The sequence below is a fragment of the Pelobates fuscus genome, chromosome 6 (genome assembly GCF_036172605.1).
Source record: "Pelobates fuscus isolate aPelFus1 chromosome 6, aPelFus1.pri, whole genome shotgun sequence".
Taxonomy (NCBI): Eukaryota; Metazoa; Chordata; class Amphibia; order Anura; family Pelobatidae; genus Pelobates; species Pelobates fuscus.
Window position 1 is genome coordinate 14,176,773 of NC_086322.1, and position 20,515 is coordinate 14,197,287.

The 20,515-nt window shown below is 37.8% G+C and overlaps 7 non-coding genes across 7 annotated transcripts; all 7 read left to right on the forward strand.

Annotated features, from left to right (window-relative positions):
- Window positions 1-645: 645 nt before the first annotated feature.
- On the forward strand, window positions 646-717 carry TRNAP-CGG (transfer RNA proline (anticodon CGG)). Its single transcript has one exon. It is a non-coding gene; the product is annotated as a tRNA-Pro (tRNA).
- Window positions 718-2,463: 1,746 nt separating this feature from the next.
- Window positions 2,464-2,535, forward strand: TRNAP-UGG (transfer RNA proline (anticodon UGG)). The gene has a single exon. It is a non-coding gene; the product is annotated as a tRNA-Pro (tRNA).
- A 1,742-nt stretch (window positions 2,536-4,277) lies between these two features.
- On the forward strand, window positions 4,278-4,349 carry TRNAP-CGG (transfer RNA proline (anticodon CGG)). The gene has a single exon. It is a non-coding gene; the product is annotated as a tRNA-Pro (tRNA).
- Window positions 4,350-6,095: 1,746 nt separating this feature from the next.
- Window positions 6,096-6,167, forward strand: TRNAP-UGG (transfer RNA proline (anticodon UGG)). The gene has a single exon. It is a non-coding gene; the product is annotated as a tRNA-Pro (tRNA).
- A 1,743-nt stretch (window positions 6,168-7,910) lies between these two features.
- Window positions 7,911-7,982, forward strand: TRNAP-CGG (transfer RNA proline (anticodon CGG)). The gene has a single exon. It is a non-coding gene; the product is annotated as a tRNA-Pro (tRNA).
- Window positions 7,983-9,727: 1,745 nt separating this feature from the next.
- Window positions 9,728-9,799, forward strand: TRNAP-CGG (transfer RNA proline (anticodon CGG)). Its single transcript has one exon. It is a non-coding gene; the product is annotated as a tRNA-Pro (tRNA).
- Window positions 9,800-13,671: 3,872 nt separating this feature from the next.
- On the forward strand, window positions 13,672-13,743 carry TRNAP-CGG (transfer RNA proline (anticodon CGG)). The gene has a single exon. It is a non-coding gene; the product is annotated as a tRNA-Pro (tRNA).
- Window positions 13,744-20,515: the final 6,772 nt, after the last annotated feature.

The following is a 20,515-nucleotide window of genomic DNA, read 5'->3' on the forward strand; positions in this document are numbered from 1 at the left end:
TCCTGTTTTCAGTCTCTTATTTAAAAATGTATGGTGCTTCTGATATCACCTTATAAATCTAAGATTTTATAGGCATTCACCTTTAGCTTTTTTATTAGAAACTTATGAGAAACTTTGAGAGAAATCGTTAGAAATGTGTATGTTTCATAACCAACCATTCAAAATCAATGTTTTCTGATAATTTGTTAATGCAAGGGCTAACTGCTCATATGACGCTTTTAAGATTTCAAAGTCCTTGTTAGAACTGCAAAATCTTTGTTAAAACAAAGGAGAAAAAAAACACAATATGACTTGACATACGGAATTCTATTTTTATTCATAGTTAGACTTGTGAAAAAGTGTGTTAGAGAGGGGAGGTCCGAATCAAATTCCTTCCATTCCACAGCTGAATGAATCGATGAATAAGACTCTACAGGTAAATTCAATGCTATCATTACATCCGGCTGTGGATTAAAGGTTTTGGAACCATTCCAACTGCTCCAAACACAATTTTGCACAAGTCTATGTATAATGACTTCTTCCTCCACACATCTTTCCTTTATTTTCCCATTTTCAAAACATAGTCCAGTGGCTATTTAGACAACACAAGCGCTGTCTGAAGCATTAGTATAGGCATTTCCCACTATGCTGAAAGTGCACCACACTGGCTCGTTGGTCTAGGGGTATGATTCTCGCTTCGGGTGCGAGAGGTCCCGGGTTCAAATCCCGGATGAGCCCAAGCATTCACATGCTGTTTGTTGTTTCTCTTTAGAAGTATGTAATTTTGAACTGTGTTTAATTTATATAGCAAAACCCTTCAAGTGCTCCTAAGTGAAGATGATGGAATGCCTCCTCAATTATATATGTTTCCTGGTGCTTCTGATATTTCCTTTCAAATCTAAGATTTGATATTCATACACTTTTAGCTTTTTCTTAGAAATGTATGAGAAAGTTTGAGAGAAATATTTAGAAATGTGTCGTTTTCATTATCAACCATTCAAAATCAATAGTTTATCGTAAGTCATTAATGCCAGACATAACTGCTCAGATGACACTTTTAAGACTGCAAAGTCTTTGTTAAGACTGCAAAATCTTTTCTAAGAACCAACAAAGGAGAAACAAAGACTATATGTTTTGACGTACGGAATTCTATTTTTATTCATACTTAAACTTGTGCAAATATGTGTTAGAGAGGGTAAGTCCGAAACAAATAACTTCCAGTCCTCACCTGAATAATGTATTGATGAATAACACTCTCCAAGTAAATTCAAGTCAGTCATTAATGTATTGATGAATAACACTCTACAAGTAAATTCAAGTTATTGGAACCAGGCCAACCTCCCCAAACATCATTTTGCACAATCTAATTTTGCTAATCTTTGCTAAGAACAAAGAAAAGAGAAAAAAAGACTATATGTTTTGACATACGGAATTCCATTTTTATTCATACTTAAACTTGTGCAAATATGTGTTAGAGAGGGTTAGTCCGAATCAAATGACTTCCAGTCAACACCTAAATAATGTATTAATGAATAACACTCTACAAGTCAAGGCAGTCGTTAATGTATTGATAAATAACACTCTACAAGAAAATTCAAGTTATTGGAACCAGGCCAACCTCCCCAAACATAATTTTGCACAAGTCTATTTTTGTAATAAATTTCTTCTCTGCAGGGTGCGAGAGGTCCTGGGTTCAAATCCCTGATGGGCCCAAGCTTTTGTTTTTCTGTTTTAAAGCACGCAGCTTCGAACTGTTTAATTTAGTCAGCAAAATTCAATAATAGCAAAACCCTTCAAGTGCTTTTAAGAGAAGAAGGTGTCATGCCACCTTGTATATTTATTTCCTGTTTTCAGTCTCTTATTTAAAAATGTATGGTGCTTCTGATATCACCTTATAAATCTAAGATTTTATAGGCATTCACCTTTAGCTTTTTTTTTAGAAACTTATGAGAAACTTTGAGAGAAATCGTTAGAAATGTGTATGTTTCATAACCAACCATTCAAAATCAATGTTTTCTGATAATTTGTTAATGCAAGGGCTAACTGCTCATATGACGCTTTTAAGATTTCAAAGTCCTTGTTAAAACTGCAAAATCTTTGTTAAAACAAAGGAGAAAAAAACACAATATGACTTGACATACGGAATTCTATTTTTATTCATAGTTAGACTTGTGAAAAAGTGTGTTAGAGAGTGGAGGTCCGAATCAAATTCCTTCCATTCCACAGCTGAATGAATCGATGAATAAGACTACAGGTAAATTCAATGCTATCATTACATCCGGCTGTGGATTAAAGGTTTTGGAACCATTCCAACTGCTCCAAACACAATTTTGCACAAGTCTATGTATAATGACTTCTTCCTCCACACATCTTTCCTTTATTTTCCCATTTTCAAAACATAGTCCAGTGGCTATTTAGACAACACAAGCGCTGACTGAAGCATTAGTATAGGCATTTCCCACTATGCTGAAAGTGCACCACACTGGCTCGTTGGTCTAGGGGTATGATTCTCGCTTTGGGTGCGAGAGGTCCCGGGTTCAAATCCCGGACGAGCCCAAGCATTCTGTTTGTTGTTTCTCTTTAGAAGTATGTAATTTTGAACTGTGTTTAATTTATACAGCAAAACCCTTCAAGTGCTCCTAAGTGAAGATGATGGAATGCCTCCTCAATTATATATGTTTCCTGGTGCTTCTGATATTTCCTTTCAAATCTAAGATTTGATATTCATACACTTTTAGCTTTTTCTTAGAAATGTATGATAAAGTTTGAGAGAAATATTTAGAAATGTGTCGTTTTCATTATCAACCATTCAAAATCAATAGTTTATCGTAAGTCATTAATGCCAGACATAACTGCTCAGATGACACTTTTAAGACTGCAAAGTCTTTGTTAAGACTGCAAAATCTTTTCTAAGAACCAACAAAGGAGAAAAAAAGACTATATGTTTTGACGTACGGAATTCTATTTTTATTCATACTTAAACTTGTGCAAATATGTGTTAGAGAGGGTAAGTCCGAATCAAATAACTTCCAGTCCACACCTGAATAATGTATTGATGAATAACACTCTCCAAGTAAATTCAAGTCAGTCATTAATGTATTGATGAATAACACTCTACAAGTAAATTCAAGTTATTGGAACCAGGCCAACCTCCCCAAACATCATTTTGCACAATCTAATTTTGCTAATCTTTGCTAAGAACAAAGAAAAGAGAAAAAAAGACTATATGTTTTGACATACGGAATTCCATTTTTATTCATACTTAAACTTGTGCAAATATGTGTTAGAGAGGGTTAGTCCGAATCAAATGACTTCCAGTCAACACCTAAATAATGTATTAATGAATAACACTCTACAAGTCAAGGCAGTCGTTAATGTATTGATAAATAACACTCTACAAGAAAATTCAAGTTATTGAAACCAGGCCAACCTCCCCAAACATAATTTTGCACAAGTCTATTTTTGTAATAAATTATTCTCTGCAGGGTGCGAGAGGTCCTGGGTTCAAATCCCTGATGGGCCCAAGCTTTTGTTTTTCTGTTTTAAAGCACGCAGCTTCGAACTGTTTAATTTAGTCAGCAAAATTCAATAATAGCAAAACCCTTCAAGTGCTTTTAAGAGAAGAAGATGTCATGCCACCTTGTATATTTATTTCCTGTTTTCAGTCTCTTATTTAAAAATGTATGGTGCTTCTGATATCACCTTATAAATCTAAGATTTTATAGGCATTCACCTTTAGCTTTTTTATTAGAAACTTATGAGAAACTTTGAGAGAAATCGTTAGAAATGTGTATGTTTCATAACCAACCATTCAAAATCAATGTTTTCTGATAATTTGTTAATGCAAGGGCTAACTGCTCATATGACGCTTTTAAGATTTCAAAGTCCTTGTTAGAACTGCAAAATCTTTGTTAAAACAAAGGAGAAAAAAAACACAATATGACTTGACATACGGAATTCTATTTTTATTCATAGTTAGACTTGTGAAAAAGTGTGTTAGAGAGGGGAGGTCCGAATCAAATTCCTTCCATTCCACAGCTGAATGAATCGATGAATAAGACTCTACAGGTAAATTCAATGCTATCATTACATCCGGCTGTGGATTAAAGGTTTTGGAACCATTCCAACTGCTCCAAACACAATTTTGCACAAGTCTATGTATAATGACTTCTTCCTCCACACATCTTTCCTTTATTTTCCCATTTTCAAAACATAGTCCAGTGGCTATTTAGACAACACAAGCGCTGTCTGAAGCATTAGTATAGGCATTTCCCACTATGCTGAAAGTGCACCACACTGGCTCGTTGGTCTAGGGGTATGATTCTCGCTTCGGGTGCGAGAGGTCCCGGGTTCAAATCCCGGATGAGCCCAAGCATACACATGCTGTTTGTTGTTTCTCTTTAGAAGTATGTAATTTTGAACTGTGTTTAATTTATATAGCAAAACCCTTCAAGTGCTCCTAAGTGAAGATGATGGAATGCCTCCTCAATTATATATGTTTCCTGGTGCTTCTGATATTTCCTTTCAAATCTAAGATTTGATATTCATACACTTTTAGCTTTTTCTTAGAAATGTATGAGAAAGTTTGAGAGAAATATTTAGAAATGTGTCGTTTTCATTATCAACCATTCAAAATCAATAGTTTATCGTAAGTCATTAATGCCAGACATAACTGCTCAGATGACACTTTTAAGACTGCAAAGTCTTTGTTAAGACTGCAAAATCTTTTCTAAGAACCAACAAAGGAGAAACAAAGACTATATGTTTTGACGTACGGAATTCTATTTTTATTCATACTTAAACTTGTGCAAATATGTGTTAGAGAGGGTAAGTCCGAAACAAATAACTTCCAGTCCTCACCTGAATAATGTATTGATGAATAACATTCTCCAAGTAAATTCAAGTCAGTCATTAATGTATTGATGAATAACACTCTACAAGTAAATTCAAGTTATTGGAACCAGGCCAACCTCCCCAAACATCATTTTGCACAATCTAATTTTGCTAATCTTTGCTAAGAACAAAGAAAAGAGAAAAAAAGACTATATGTTTTGACATACGGAATTCCATTTTTATTCATACTTAAACTTGTGCAAATATGTGTTAGAGAGGGTTAGTCCGAATCAAATGACTTCCAGTCAACACCTAAATAATGTATTAATGAATAACACTCTACAAGTCAAGGCAGTCGTTAATGTATTGATAAATAACACTCTACAAGAAAATTCAAGTTATTGGAACCAGGCCAACCTCCCCAAACATAATTTTGCACAAGTCTATTTTTGTAATAAATTTCTTCTCTGCAGGGTGCGAGAGGTCCTGGGTTCAAATCCCTGATGGGCCCAAGCTTTTGTTTTTCTGTTTTAAAGCACGCAGCTTCGAACTGTTTAATTTAGTCAGCAAAATTCAATAATAGCAAAACCCTTCAAGTGCTTTTAAGAGAAGAAGGTGTCATGCCACCTTGTATATTTATTTCCTGTTTTCAGTCTCTTATTTAAAAATGTATGGTGCTTCTGATATCACCTTATAAATCTAAGATTTTATAGGCATTCACCTTTATCTTTTTTTTTAGAAACTTATGAGATACTTTGAGAGAAATCGTTAGAAATGTGTATGTTTCATAACCAACCATTCAAAATCAATGTTTTCTGATAATTTGTTAATGCAAGGGCTAACTGCTCATATGACGCTTTTAAGATTTCAAAGTCCTTGTTAAAACTGCAAAATCTTTGTTAAAACAAAGGAGAAAAAAACACAATATGACTTGACATACGGAATTCTATTTTTATTCATAGTTAGACTTGTGAAAAAGTGTGTTAGAGAGTGGAGGTCCGAATCAAATTCCTTCCATTCCACAGCTGAATGAATCGATGAATAAGACTACAGGTAAATTCAATGCTATCATTACATCCGGCTGTGGATTAAATGTTTTGGAACCATTCCAACTGCTCCAAACACAATTTTGCACAAGTCTATGTATAATGACTTCTTCCTCCACACATCTTTCCTTTATTTTCCCATTTTCAAAACATAGTCCAGTGGCTATTTAGACAACACAAGCGCTGACTGAAGCATTAGTATAGGCATTTCCCACTATGCTGAAAGTGCACCACACTGGCTCGTTGGTCTAGGGGTATGATTCTCGCTTTGGGTGCGAGAGGTCCCGGGTTCAAATCCCGGACGAGCCCAAGCATTCTGTTTGTTGTTTCTCTTTAGAAGTATGTAATTTTGAACTGTGTTTAATTTATACAGCAAAACCCTTCAAGTGCTCCTAAGTGAAGATGATGGAATGCCTCCTCAATTATATATGTTTCCTGGTGCTTCTGATATTTCCTTTCAAATCTAAGATTTGATATTCATACACTTTTAGCTTTTTCTTAGAAATGTATGAGAAAGTTTGAGAGAAATATTTAGAAATGTGTCGTTTTCATTATCAACCATTCAAAATCAATAGTTTATCGTAAGTCATTAATGCCAGACATAACTGCTCAGATGACACTTTTAAGACTGCAAAGTCTTTGTTAAGACTGCAACATCTTTTCTAAGAACCAACAAAGGAGAAAAAAAGACTATATGTTTTGACGTACGGAATTCTATTTTTATTCATACTTAAACTTGTGCAAATATGTGTTAGAGAGGGTAAGTCCGAATCAAATAACTTCCAGTCCACACCTGAATAATGTATTGATGAATAACACTCTCCAAGTAAATTCAAGTCAGTCATTAATGTATTGATGAATAACACTCTACAAGTAAATTCAAGTTATTGGAACCAGGCCAACCTCCCCAAACATCATTTTGCACAATCTAATTTTGCTAATCTTTGCTAAGAACAAAGAAAAGAGAAAAAAAGACTATATGTTTTGACATACGGAATTCCATTTTTATTCATACTTAAACTTGTGCAAATATGTGTTAGAGAGGGTTAGTCCGAATCAAATGACTTCCAGTCAACACCTAAATAATGTATTAATGAATAACACTCTACAAGTCAAGGCAGTCGTTAATGTATTGATAAATAACACTCTACAAGAAAATTCAAGTTATTGGAACCAGGCCAACCTCCCCAAACATAATTTTGCACAAGTCTATTTTTGTAATAAATTTCTTCTCTGCAGGGTGCGAGAGGTCCTGGGTTCAAATCCCTGATGGGCCCAAGCTTTTGTTTTTCTGTTTTAAAGCACGCAGCTTCGAACTGTTTAATTTAGTCAGCAAAATTCAATAATAGCAAAACCCTTCAAGTGCTTTTAAGAGAAGAAGATGTCATGCCACCTTGTATATTTATTTCCTGTTTTCAGTCTCTTATTTAAAAATGTATGGTGCTTCTGATATCACCTTATAAATCTAAGATTTTATAGGCATTCACCTTTAGCTTTTTTTTTAGAAACTTATGAGAAACTTTGAGAGAAATCGTTAGAAATGTGTATGTTTCATAACCAACCATTCAAAATCAATGTTTTCTGATAATTTGTTAATGCAAGGGCTAACTGCTCATTTGACGCTTTTAAGATTTCAAAGTCCTTGTTAAAACTGCAAAATCTTTGTTAAAACAAAGGAGAAAAAAAACACAATATGACTTGACATACGGAATTCTATTTTTATTCATAGTTAGACTTGTGAAAAAGTGTGTTAGAGAGGGGAGGTCCGAATCAAATTCCTTCCATTCCACAGCTGAATGAATCGATGAATAAGACTCTACAGGTAAATTCAATGCTATCATTACATCCGGCTGTGGATTAAAGGTTTTGGAACCATTCCAAATGCTCCAAACACAATTTTGCACAAGTCTATGTATAATGACTTCTTCCTCCACACATCTTTCCTTTATTTTCCCATTTTCAAAACATAGTCCAGTGGCTATTTAGACAACACAAGCGCTGTCTGAAGCATTAGTATAGGCATTTCCCACTATGCTGAAAGTGCACCACACTGGCTCGTTGGTCTAAGGGTATGATTCTCGCTTCGGGTGCGAGAGGTCCCGGGTTCAAATCCCAGACGAGCCCAAGCATTCTGTTTGTTGTTTCTCTTTAGAAGTATGTAATTTTGAACTGTGTTTAATTTATACAGCAAAACCCTTCAGGTGCTCCTAAATGAAGATGATGGAATGCCTCCTCAATTATATATGTTTCCTGGTGCTTCTGATATTTCCTTTCAAATCTAAGATTTGATATTCATACACTTTTAGCTTTTTCTTAGAAATGTATGAGAAAGTTTGAGAGAAATATTTAGAAATGTGTCGTTTTCATTATCAACCATTCAAAATCAATAGTTTATCGTAAGTCATTAATGCCAGACATAACTGCTCAGATGACACTTTTAAGACTGCAAAGTCTTTGTTAAGACTGCAACATCTTTTGTAAGAACCAACAAAGGAGAAAAAAAGACTATATGTTTTGACGTACGGAATTCTATTTTTATTCATACTTAAACTTGTGCAAATATGTGTTAGAGAGGGTAAGTCCGAATCAAATAACTTCCAGTCCACACCTGAATAATGTATTGATGAATAACACTCTCCAAGTAAATTCAAGTCAGTCATTAATGTATTGATGAATAACACTCTACAAGTAAATTCAAGTTATTGGAACCAGCCCAACCTCCCCAAACATCATTTTGCACAAGTCTAATTTTGCTAATCTTTGCTAAGAACAAAGAAAAGAGAAAAAAAGACTATATGTTTTGACATACGGAATTCCATTTTTATTCATACTTAAACTTGTGCAAATAAGTGTTAGAGAGGGTTAGTCCGAATCAAATGACTTCCAGTCAACACCTAAATAATGTATTAATGAATAACACTCTACAAGTCAAGGCAGTCGTTAATGTATTGATAAATAATACTCTACAAGAAAATTCAAGTTATTGGAACCAGGCCAACCTCCCCAAACATAATTTTGCACAAGTCTATTTTTGTAATAAATTTCTTCTCTGCAGGGTGCGAGAGGTCCTGGGTTCAAATCCCTGATGGGCCCAAGCTTTTGTTTTTCTGTTTTAAAGCACGCAGCTTCGAACTGTTTAATTTAGTCAGCAAAATTCAATAATAGCAAAACCCTTCAAGTGCTTTTAAGAGAAGAAGATGTCATGCCACCTTGTATATTTATTTCCTGTTTTCAGTCTCTTATTTAAAAATGTATGGTGCTTCTGATATCACCTTATAAATCTAAGATTTTATAGGCATTCACCTTTAGCTTTTTTTTTTAGAAACTTATGAGAAATTTTGAGAGAAATCGTTAGAAATGTGTATGTTTCATAACCAACCATTCAAAATCAATGTTTTCTGATAATTTATTAATGCAAGGGCTAACTGCTCATATGACGCTTTTAAGATTTCAAAGTCCTTGTTAAAACTGCAAAATCTTTGTTAAAACAAAGGAGAAAAAAAACACAATATGACTTGACATACGGAATTCTATTTTTATTCATAGTTAGACTTGTGAAAAAGTGTGTTAGAGAGGGGAGGTCCGAATCAAATTCCTTCCATTCCACAGCTGAATGAATCGATGAATAAGACTCTACAGGTAAATTCAATGCTATCATTACATCCGGCTGTGGATTAAAGGTTTTGGAACCATTCCAACTGCTCCAAACACAATTTTGCACAAGTCTATGTATAATGACTTCTTCCTCCACACATCTTTCCTTTATTTTCCCATTTTCAAAACATAGTCCAGTGGCTATTTAGACAACACAAGCGCTGTCTGAAGCATTAGTATAGGCATTTCCCACTATGCTGAAAGTGCACCACACTGGCTCGTTGGTCTACGGGTATGATTCTCGCTTCGGGTGCGAGAGGTCCTGGGTTCAAATCCCGGATGAGCCCAAGCATTCACATGCTGTTTGTTGTTTCTCTTTAGAAGTATGTAATGTTGAACTGTGTTTAATTTATATAGCAAAACCCTTCAAGTGCTCCTAAGTGAAGATGATGGAATGCCTCCTCAATTATATATGTTTCCTGGTGCTTCTGATATTTCCTTTCAAATCTAAGATTTGATATTCATACACTTTTAGCTTTTTCTTAGAAATGTATGAGAAAGTTTGAGAGAAATATTTAGAAATGTGTCGTTTTCATTATCAACCATTCAAAATCAATAGTTTATCGTAAGTCATTAATGCCAGACATAACTGCTCAGATGACACTTTTAAGACTGCAAAGTCTTTGTTAAGACTGCAAAATCTTTTCTAAGAACCAACAAAGGAGAAAAAAAGACTATATGTTTTGACGTACGGAATTCTATTTTTATTCATACTTAAACTTGTGCAAATATGTGTTAGAGAGGGTAAGTCCGAATCAAATAACTTCCAGTCCACACCTGAATAATGTATTGATGAATAACACTCTCCAAGTAAATTCAAGTCAGTCATTAATGTATTGATGAATAACACTCTACAAGTAAATTCAAGTTATTGGAACCAGGCCAACCTCCCCAAACATCATTTTGCACAATCTAATTTTGCTAATCTTTGCTAAGAACAAAGAAAAGAGAAAAAAAGACTATATTTTTTGACATACGGAATTCCATTTTTATTCATACTTAAACTTGTGCAAATATGTGTTAGAGAGGGTTAGTCCGAATCAAATGACTTCCAGTCAACACCTAAATAATGTATTAATGAATAACACTGTACAAGTAAAGGCAGTCGTTAATGTATTGATAAATAACACTCTACAAGAAAATTCAAGTTATTGGAACCAGGCCAACCTCCCCAAACATAATTTTGCACAAGTCTATTTTTGTAATAAATTTCTTCTCTGCAGGGTGCGAGAGGTCCTGGGTTCAAATCCCTGATGGGCCCAAGCTTTTGTTTTTCTGTTTTAAAGCACGCAGCTTCGAACTGTTTAATTTAGTCAGCAAAATTCAATAATAGCAAAACCCTTCAAGTGCTTTTAAGAGAAGAAGATGTCATGCCACCTTGTATATTTATTTCCTGTTTTCAGTCTCTTATTTAAAAATGTATGGTGCTTCTGATATCACCTTATAAATCTAAGATTTTATAGGCATTCACCTTTAGCTTTTTTTTGAGAAACTTATGAGAAACTTTGAGAGAAATCGTTAGAAATGTGTATGTTTCATAACCAACCATTCAAAATCAATGTTTTCTGATAATTTATTAACCCCTTAACGCCGTTACGGCGTTCTATGCCGTCGCGGCTTTAAAGGACTTTAAAGCCGTTGCGGCGGCATAGAACGCCGTAATGGCTGAAGCCCCCAGGAGGTAAGCTATACTTACCTCCGCCGCGATCCTCTTCTGGGGGTCTGCCTGAGAGCCCAGGCAGCCCCCCTCCGGCAAATGAGGCCCCCGGGGGCCATGTGATCGCTCTCAAAGAGCGATCACATGGCCCCCTATAGCTGGCTATGGATCTGCCAGCAGGGGGACTGTCTAAAATATTAGAGAGTCCCCCTGCTGGTAGGTAGTGTAAAAAAAAAATTAAATACACATGTTAAAATAAAATACAAGTATTTATATATATATAATATATGTATATATATTATATATATAATATATATACATATTATATATATGTAACGTCATACGTGATGTATTTTAATATTAATATTAGTATATATATTAGTATTAAAATACACTTAGAATGACGTTACATATATAATATGTATATATATATATATTATATATAATAGATCTACATATATATATTATATATATATACGTATAATTACAATAATAAATAAATAAAATAATAAAATAAATAAATAAAATATTGAAACAAAATTTAAAATAAATTATATATTCATATGTAATTTCATTCTAACTGTATTTTGTTATTAATATATATATATTGGAAACAGAATACACTTAGAATGACATTCTATATATATCTATCTATATATAAAATACAAATAACCGCAAATATATATAGATAGATAAATACATATAATTACATGAAAGATTACATTAGTATACACGTAGAATTTAAATACCGATAAATGCATATATATTAAAATTCTACGTGTATATTTAAGTAATTTTTTAACATAATTATGTCATTTAATTAATTAAAATTTGATTGACATGCCTGACAACACAGGGAGAAAGTGCAGAGAATTTAATTCGCAAGCACTATATTTGACCCTGTAACTCTCCAAGACACCATAAAACCTGTATATAGGGGGTACTGTTTTACTCGGGAGACTTCGCTGAACTCAAATATTAGTGTTTCAAACTGGTAAATTGTATTACAACAATGATATTTTAAGTAAAAGTGACGTTTTTTGCATTTTTTACAAACAAACGGCACTTTTATGGACTATATTATTGTTGTAATATGTTTTACTGTTTTAAAACACTAATATTTGTGTTTAGTGAAGTCTCCCAAGAATAACAGTACCCCCCATGTACAGGTTTTATGGTGTTTTGGAAAGTTAGAGAGTCACATATAAGGCTCGCATTTCATTTTTTTGACATTGAAATTTGCCAGATTGGTTATGTTGCCTTTGAGACCGTATGGTAGCCCAGGAATAAGAATTACCCCCATGATGGCATACCATTTGCAAAAGTAGACAACCCAAGGTATTGCAAATGGGGTATGTCCAGTCATTTTTAGTAGCCACTTAGTCACAAACACTGGCCAAATATTAGTTTTTTGCTTTTTTCACACAGAAACAAATATGAACGCTAACTTTGGCCAGTGTTTGTGACTAAGTGGCTACTAAAAAAGACTAAACATACCCCACGTTCAATACCTTGGGTTGTCTACTTTTTCAAATGGTATGCCATTATGGGGGTAATTCTCATTCCTGGGCTACCACACCGTCTCAAAGGTAACATTACTAATCTGTCAAATTTCAATTTGAAAATGGAACGTTCTATATTTGACCCTGTAACTTTCCAAAACACCATAAAACCTGTTAATGGGGGGTACTGTTGTACTCGTGAGACATCGCTGATTACAAATATGTGCATTTTGTTGCAGTAAAACCTAACAGTATTATGACATTTACAGCTAAAATGTGAGGCGGAACTACAAATTAAAAAAAAAATTCTAATTTCTTACAGTTTTTTTTTATTTTATTCATAATAAATTGTTTCATATATAAATATTTTATATGAAATGAAAGCCCTGTTTCTCCTGAACAAAATTATATATAATAAGTGTGGGTGCATTTAATATGAAAGAGGTGAATTACGGTTGAACAGACATATAGCGCAAATTCCAGTTTTTGTTTACGTTTTGTTTTGATCAGAACGTGCACTATTGACTCCGTCCTGAAGGGGTTAATGCAAGGGCTAACTGCTCATATGACGCTTTTAAGATTTCAAAGTCCTTGTTAAAACTGCAAAATCTTTGTTAAAACAAAGGAGAAAAAAACACAATATGACTTGACATACGGAATTCTATTTTTATTCATAGTTAGACTTGTGAAAAAGTGTGTTAGAGAGGGGAGGTCCGAATCAAATTCCTTCCATTCCACAGCTGAATGAATCGATGAATAAGACTCTACAGGTAAATTCAATGCTATCATTACATCCGGCTGTGGATTAAAGGTTTTGGAACCATTCCAACTGCTCCAAACACAATTTTGCACAAGTCTATGTATAATGACTTCTTCCTCCAAACATCTTTCCTTTATTTTCCCATTTTCAAAACATAGTCCAGTGGCTTTTTAGACAACACAAGCGCTGTCTGAAGCATTAGTATAGGCATTTCCCACTATGCTGAAAGTGCACCACACTGGCTCGTTGGTCTAGGGGTATGATTCTCGCTTCGGGTGCGAGAGGTCCCGGGTTCAAATCCCGGACGAGCCCAAGCATTCTGTTTGTTGTTTCTCTTTAGAAGTATGTAATTTTGAACTGTGTTTAATTTATACAGCAAAACCCTTCAAGTGCTCCTAAGTGAAGATGATGGAATGCCTCCTCAATTATATATGTTTCCTGGTGCTTCTGATATTTCCTTTCAAATCTAAGATTTGATATTCATACACTTTTAGCTTTTTCTTAGAAATGTATGAGAAAGTTTGAGAGAAATATTTAGAAATGTGTCGTTTTCATTATCAACCATTCAAAATCAATAGTTTATCGTAAGTCATTAATGCCAGACATAACTGCTCAGATGACACTTTTAAGACTGCAAAGTCTTTGTTAAGACTGCAAAATCTTTTCTAAGAACCAACAAAGGAGAAAAAAAGACTATATGTTTTGACATACGGAATTCCATTTTTATTCATACTTAAACTTGTGCAAATATGTGTTAGAGAGGGTTAGTCCGAATCAAATGACTTCCAGTTAACACCTAAATAATGTATTAATGAATAACACTCTACAAGTCAAGGCAGTCGTTAATGTATTGATAAATAACACTCTACAAGAAAATTCAAGTTATTGGAACCAGGCCAACCTCCCCAAACATAATTTTGCACAAGTCTATTTTTGTAATAAATTTCTTCTCTGCAGGGTGCGAGAGGTCCTGGGTTCAAATCCCTGATGGGCCCAAGCTTTTGTTTTTCTGTTTTAAAGCACGCAGCTTCGAACTGTTTAATTTAGTCAGCAAAATTCAATAATAGCAAAACCCTTCAAGTGCTTTTAAGAGAAGAAGATGTCATGCCACCTTGTATATTTATTTCCTGTTTTCAGTCTCTTATTTAAAAATGTATGGTGCTTCTGATATCACCTTATAAATCTAAGATTTTATAGGCATTCACCTTAAGCTTTTTTTTTAGAAACTTATGAGAAACTTTGAGAGAAATCGTTAGAAATGTGTATGTTTCATAACCAACCATTCAAAATCAATGTTTTCTGATAATTTGTTAATGCAAGGGCTAACTGCTCATTTAACTAAGTAGACTGGTGGTGATCAAAGCCCAAATCGGCACATGAACACCCATAAAGATTCTGTGAGTCTACCCTTAATGGACAGAAAAATAAAAAACACCTTTATTGTAAGGTATAAATTCCCCTCAAAAAATAAAGGAAACTTATAACTAACTAACACATCTAATAAATTAAGGGGGAGATGAACCTGTATCAATATGAGATAGGAGTGGATAATAAAATAGTACGTAATAACGTCCTTGGATCCCTAGAGTATAGCTATGATCTGCATAAGAGGCAACAGATGTAAACTAATCATAGTATAGAGATCCTATGTAGAATGGAGATAGACAGTGTCCCTTATGAATAGAGCCATAGCTTAAAGCGGCACTGTCATGCCGAATTCCGTTTTTTTTTTAACCCCCCTCCCGCCTTAACTACATCCAATCGACCCCCTAGTCATCCCCAAATGCCCCTATGCCCCCCACATTACCTATTTTTTATTCTTTATTTTCTGCCCCGATCTATATTCAGGGCGCCGCCATCTTTGTGTGGGTAGGTGAAGTCCCTGTGGTACACGTCATCTACCCACACTAGATAGCCCTGAGATTCCCGCACATGCCCAGTGAAACATCTGGACATGCGAACGGGAATTTCACCTATTCATTCATTCATCAGACAGACGAATGAATGAATAGAAAAAATCAGACGAACAAACTAACACTGTGTATCAGTGTTAGTTTGTTCGTTCAGTTTATTACAAGGAGGGAGCTACCGGCGTGCAGCTCCCTCCTTGTAATATGTAACTATAGAAGCGGCAGGGAGCAGTGCTCCCCACCACTTCAAAGCCCCCCAGGTCCCCTCCTCACTCTATGGGGGTCAATATGACCCCCATAATAGCACAAGGGAGATTAAAATCTCCCCAATGCCCCTACTCGCTATATCGCGAGTAGGGGCATGTCCACTAAACAGTGAGCAGCCTGTGGCTGCTCACTGTAAAAAAAAAAAAAAAAGGGTAATAAGGGGGGGACGGGGGGCCTACTGTCCTCCCCCGCCGGCCCCCACCCCTGGACGGCGGGTGGGGGCCATAATGGGAATGAGGGGGGACCTACTGTCCTCCCCTCAGGCCCCCACCCCTGGGCGGCGGGTGGGGGCCATAATAGTAATAAGGGGGGGGGGACCTACTGTCCTCCATCCCCCGGCCCCCACCCCTGGGCGGCGGGTGGGGGCCATAATAGTAATAAGGGGGGGACACCTACTGTCCTCCAGCCCCCGGCCCCCACCCCTGGGCGGCGGGTGGGGGCCCTAATGGAAAAAAGGGGGGGGACACCTACTGTCCTCCCCCCCGGCCCCCACCCCTGGGCGGCGGGTGGGGGCCATAATAGTAATAAGGGGGGGGGGGGGACCTAATGTCCTCCACCCCCCGGCCCCCACCCCTGGGCGGCGGGTGGGGGCCATAATAGTAATAGGGGGGGGGGACCTACTGTCCTCCAGCCCCCGGCCCCCACCCCTGGGCGGCGGGTGGGGGCCCTAATGGAAAAAAGAAGAAGGGGGGACCTACTGTCCTCCCCCCCGGCCCCCACCCCTGGGCGGCGGGTGGGGGCCATAATAGTAATAAGGGGGGGGGACCTACTGTCCTCCACCCCCCGGCCCCCACCCCTGGGCGGCGGGTGGGGGCCATAATAGTAATAGGGGGCGAACTACTGTCCGCCCCCCCCCGGCCCCCACCCCTGGGCGGCGGGTGGGGGCCATAATAGTAATAAGGGGGGGGACCTACTGTCCTCCAGCCCCCGGCCCCCACCCCTGGGCGGCGGGTGGGGGCCCTAATGGAAAAAAAGGGGGGGGACCTACTGTCCTCCCCCCCGGCCCCCACCCCTGGGCGGCGGGTGGGGGCCATAATAGTAATAAGGGGGGGGGGATCTACTGTCCTCCCCCCCCCCGGCCCCCACCCCTGGGCGGCGGGTGGGGGCCATAACGATAATGGGGGGGGACCTACTGTCCTCCCCCCGCCCCCACCCCTGGGCGGCGGGTGGGGGCACTAAGTAAATTCCCCCCCCCCCCATCAAGGTGACTAGGGGTGCCCAAGCCCCTAGTCACCCACCCCCCACCCAAATAAAAAATGCCCCTACCTACCCCCCTCACCCTACAAAATAGTGAGGGGGGAATAAAATTGCTAACCTGTAAAGTAAAATTAAACTTACCATTCGACGTCTTCTTTTTTCTAAAATCTTCATTTTTCAGCCCCAAAAAAGGCCAAATAAAAAACCATCATAGCCGTCGAACTAAAAATAAAATAAAAAACCCGAGCGCAAAAAAAAAACCCGACGAAAAAGAAAAAACCCGAGCGCACAATAAAATAATCCATCTTCACCCATGGAGGGCTCCGCGCAGACTGAGCTCCGCAGGGCGGGGCAAGGCTTATAAAGCCTTGCCCCGCCCTGCAATTAGCCTAAGAACACTCTGATTGGTGGGTTTAAGCCAATCAGAGTGCTCTTTGTCATTTTACAAGCGTGGGAAAGTTCTTTGGAATTTTCCCACGCTTGTAAAATGACACAGAGCACTGTGATTGGATGGCTTGAAATCCATCCAATCACAGTGCTCTGTGTCATTTTACAAGCGTGGGAAAGTTCTTTGGAACTTTCCCACGCTTGTAAAATGACACAGAGCACTGTGATTGGATGGATTTCAAGCCATCCAATCACAGTGCTCTGTGTCATTTTACAAGCGTGGGAAAATTCCAAAGAACTTTCCCACGCTTGTAAAATGACACAGAGCACTGTGATTGGATGGATTTCAAGCCATCCAATCACAGTGCTCTGTGTCATTTTACAAGCGTGGGAAAATTCCAAAGAACTTTCCCACGCTTGTAAAATGACACAGAGCACTGTGATTGGATGGCTTGAAATCTCTGTGTCATTTTACAAGCGTGGGAAAGTTCCAAAGAACTTTCCCACGCTTGTAAAATGACACAGAGCACTGTGATTGGATGGATTTCAAGCCATCCAATCACAGTGCTCTGTGTCATTTTACAAGCGTGGGAAAGTTCCAAAGAACTTTCCCACGCTTGTAAAATGACACAGAGCACTGTGATTGGATGGATTTCAAGCCATCCAATCACAGTGCTCTGTGTCATTTTACAAGCGTGGGAAAGTTCTTTGGAACTTTCCCACGCTTGTAAAATGACACAGAGATTTCAAGCCATCCAATCACAGTGCTCTGTGTCATTTTACAAGCGTGGGAAAGTTCTTTGGAATTTTTGTCCCAGAGGTCCTGAAAACCTATCTGTAAGCAATGGACTTTAGCAAGGGAGTATCCAGACCATTCTATCTAGAGAGAAAAAGTAAACACCTAAAGACTTGCTAATCTAGACCGTCTAAAACATAATGTCAATCAGTATAAGACAATTACGAGAGATCTGTAAGTAAAGCCTTAAATCCAGTGTCTATTACGATTCCCCTATTAGTGAGACTGTTAGTGAGTCGCTTAGTGTGATAGGATTAGGTGTTGCCGTCGTGAGGACAACTAGATCCTGACTAGAATGTACGAGCAGACCCTTTAGATCCTATCTGGAATAAGCATAGAACAGAAAATACTCTTATTAAATGAACTTATTAGCAGAACAGTGTAAGTAAGCGGCAGTACACTGTAATAGGCCAGTAGATGCTGCGAGACAGGTATGCAGGGTCTATAAGTCGTACTATCTATCAATATGTACAACTTGTTTAAAGAATTCTGTAGTCTAGTCTCTAAAGCAACCGTCCATGACGCTGAATACCAGGATAACTGCTGCTCACACTGTTACAGAATAAGCTAGATAAAGAGTATCGTTCTGTACTGACTGCTAGAACTTAGAAAAACTCCAACTTAATAGAAATATCAAAACTCCTATATGAACCTCCTATATATCTCAAAGATCTCCCCCCACCTAGTGAACACACAAAGTGTTTAGTGATAAATTAAAAGCATAACCTAACGCACGTTTCGGCGCTATGCAAGCGCCTTTTTCAAAGGTGAATGTGACACTGGCACTGGCTCTTCTTTTATATCATGTTACCTTAGATTGATAGCCAATCCCTGAGTACCTCTCGTTCATGCCTCGCGCGCCAAAATCCAGAATGGGCGGACACTGCCGTTTAGTACCGCCCCTCCACGTCATTTCGGGGGCGTGTTTTTACAAATGAGTGTGTGTATGGAGCATACTCGTATCCCGATGTTGTGCGCTATGGTGATTACTGGAGCTTGTTAACGTCAATAGTAGGAGGACGGGTTTGTTTATATTCAACATCCCTTTCCGAGACCTCGGGGTACCACAATGTACTTGTTTAGATAGGGTGTCGTATCGGCCCTGTATTAAACTATTTCCAAAGATTGGTACTTCTTGTAGCCAAAGGGATGGATATTGTTTATAGCCATTTAAGGAGATACTACATAACCCCCAAAGTAAATCAAAAGGGAAGAAGAAGAAAGGGAAGGATTTATATGGAGCCAACATAGAGTCTATATAATATTACTTTTATGCTCCCATTTTAATCCTTCATTATCAAATAAATGGAACAAAACGCCGTCTCTATTATATCTAGTCTTCATAAGCTATACAGTGCATGTATCATTTGTAGGCAAACCACAGAGTCAGTGTCATTACGAAGTGTCACATTAAATGTTAGTCTATGTAGATGTTTATATCCTTAATACATTTCTGGTGTAGGTTTAGAAAATTGCGTCCCAGGTAGACTGTCTCTTATATATATACATATTTACATATTAACAATTATGGAGTTCCTTAACCAATGAAGGGGGTGAATGTAAACCCTTCATTGAGTCCTTTAGGTGATAGGGTATCTAGTTTGTGGATCCAGTAACATTCCCTTCTTTTGAGGGTCTGGTCTAGGTCTCCACCTCTCTTGCCCATCTGGATCTTCTCAATGCCCGCAAATTTAATGCAGCGGGGTGTATCACTGTGTTGGAACCTAATGTGTCTTGCGACTGGTGTATCTCTGTGTGATGTAACTGAGTGGACATGTTCCATAATTCGTTTTTTAAAAGGACGTATGGTTTTTCCAACATACTTTAAACCACACTTACACGTTAATAGATATACTATACCAGATGTATTGCAGTTAAAAAACTGCTTTATGGGGATTGTAGTGGTATCTGCAGAGTCTGTAATTGTCTTAGACCCTTTGGCAATAAAAATGCATGCTACACATCTCCCACACTGGTATGTACCTTGTACCGTAATCCAGTTTTTTGATGTATTCTTAGACATAGATAGGTGACTGGGTACTAGTATATATTTTATATTCTTCCCTCTTCTGGCTGTGACTGATACTCTGGAGGAAATGGTATCCTTCAGGTGAGGGTCTTGTGTCAGTAATGGCCAGAATCGATTTAGAATACTTTTTGCTTCCTCCCAGCCTGCGTCATAGTTGGCTATACATCTGATTTGTTTGTCCGTGTCTGGTTTGTTATTTTGCAAAAGGGTCTCCCGGTCACTGTCAAGTGCCCTTTGGTATGCTTGTTTCAGGCATCTGATTGGGTATCCTCTTTCTCTAAACCTTTGTCTCAGTTCTTTTGCTTTTGTCTTAAAATCCTCAGTCGATGAGCAATTCCTTCTAAGCCTCAAATATTGCCCTACTGGGATACCCCTTTTGAGGGGGACTGGGTGGTAGCTCTCCCACCTCAACATGTTGTTTGTTGACGTGGGCTTACGGAAAAGGGTAGTCTTAATCTCAAGGGTTTTTGTTATAGTGAGGGTGCAGTCTAGGAAATT